Source organism: Octodon degus, unplaced genomic scaffold (genome assembly GCF_000260255.1).
Source record: "Octodon degus isolate 3935 unplaced genomic scaffold, OctDeg1.0 scaffold00005, whole genome shotgun sequence".
NCBI lineage: Eukaryota > Metazoa > Chordata > Mammalia > Rodentia > Octodontidae > Octodon > Octodon degus.
In genome coordinates this window covers 31,706,538-31,708,844 of record NW_004524581.1, presented here as the reverse complement: position 1 = coordinate 31,708,844, position 2,307 = coordinate 31,706,538, and positions in this window count along the sequence as shown.

Below are 2,307 nucleotides of genomic sequence, written 5' to 3'. Positions count from 1 at the left end.
ATGTGGGAGAAAGCTAGGCCACTGCCAGAGTGGCCTGTCCTCTTTCTCTCTCTCTCTCTCTCTCTCTCTCTCTCTCTCTCTCTCTCTCTCTCCCCCCCCCCATTCAGGCTACCAAGGGATAAAAATTTCTTGGGCCAAACAAGTCCACTCCACCATGGACACAAATCCATACACAACATTGGAAATGTGAGCCAGAATAAATCTTTCCTCCCTTTGTTTATCTCAAGTATTTGTCTCAGCAACAAAAAGCTTGCTAACACACACACACGAATGACCTCTCACTGTTATGGGTCTGAACTAGTTATGGTGAGGGTGCATTTTGATAATGTAAGCCTGCCTCTCCTGTTTATCTCATAGTTCTGCATCACTCCACCGTGAGTGGGGGCAGCATGGGGCCTTCGTCAGTACATTGGTCTTGGACTTCCCAGCCTCCAGAAACAAGAGCCAAAATTAACATCTTGTGTACATAGTTAGCCAGTCTAAGGCATTCTTTACAGCAACAGTAAATAAAATGACAGATGTTAGCTTATTAATAATTGTCTTCTTACTTTCTTCCAATTGTTCCAACATCAATGTCACATCTAACCCTGGTTCTGATGATTGAATTCATAAAAGCCAAAGTTCAGCAAATCATTTTTAAAGATTTAATTGGTTTTTGTTAGGTTTTAATTAATCAGGCAGCATCCCATTTGCAAAACAGAGAGGCACCAGTGAGTTAAACATGGGCAGTACGCTTTGGGCAGCAAAGTGCTGAAGAAGCAGAAACGGGAAAGAACAAGTGGAGTGGTCGTTTCAAAGTTGCTTTCCTTACAGGACTAAACAGGGAGCATTTCCTTACTGTAGCAGTCAGGTAAATGGAGCCCTTTTAACTGGTTGTTATGAATCTCCTTTTTTAAAAGACCTGATTTAAAGTTCAGTTCGATTATGTCACATCTATAATGAGTGACTTTATTCTGGTTTGATCTAGTCATGGGCCTACTGCAGGCCTCAGTCCAAAACAAGAGCCCTTCACAAACTGCATTTAATGATGAAAGTGATTTCCTTGCTGAAAGTTATATTCAAGTCTAGATTCTGCCCTGTGCTCTTCTGCTTTTACTTCACAATTGTAAGTGCCTACAGTGGTCACGTTTGTGGGAAAATATTGTAATGTAGAACATTGACCTACAAGATTTAGTCAATCAAAATTGTAATACAGTAACAGAAAACAGACAAAAAATTAAGTATAAGAAGCTGAAAAAAAAAGTTTTGTTTTGATTCAGTAAGAAGTCAGTATATTAGTAGCAGCCATTTACTCAGGATAAGAGAAGCAGTAATCCCTGCTCTCCCCTCTTCTCGGAGCCTTTTGCCTTGTCATTTCCAAGGCTCGAATTCATTGCCATATTTCCTGAAGAAGGAAAGGACATCTCCTGCAGGGTCACCTGAAATACCCCTGAGCAATTGCTGGAAGGTGACTTCAGCAGCTTCAATCTGTCCAGGGGGTTGCTGTCAAGGACCTGGCCACTCAGCAATCCAGGAGTTTGGGTCTCTGCTCCCTCATCAACCCAGAGCAGGCCCCAGACACCATGAGAGCCACAAATGGAAAATCTGTGGATGACCACCAGGTCTGTGTGGACCATGCTGGCAAGTCCCTGGAGCACCAGAGGGTGGGTCTTTGGAACCTCATGCAGGGTGTTAGTCACAGCTGCTCTAGGGGCTCTGGGGACCGGGGTTACTGGAGTGGAAGTGATGATGGTTGACTTGGAGGGCACCAGTATGGACCAGCCAGAGACTCTAGTGGCAACCAGGCTGGTTGTGACCTCTACTCTGGAGAGAATTAAAGACAAAGTTATGACAACAGAGAGGTACATACTCATGAGCACATGAGTGACATTCCTGGTCCAGGGTCGCCTTCCCCTTCCATGCATATTTAAAGATTTCTGAAGCCACACTGAAATGTCTTTTTTATTACATCACCTATACTTGTATTGAGCCCCCAAAGTATATAAACATCTTTCAGAAAGCTTCATGTGTTCTATATTTTTATCCCCACTTAAAGACAATTTTCTGGGACTTATTAGACTCCAGAAAATTTTCCTTTTACGAAGTTTTTAATTTGGGCTCTGAGGATCAATGTTTCTGGCAAAAAGAAAGTTTGGCCAGACTAATTTTTTTTAATCAACATATCTAGGGTCATTAAAAAAACCTCTTTACAATTATTATCCTGACTAGAAAGTAATCTTAGAATGTGCTTGTAAGCTGTCTTCATCAGGAACGTGATTGCCTGGAGCACTTTTTCATTTAAATTCACCACCTTGATTATAAGAGCTT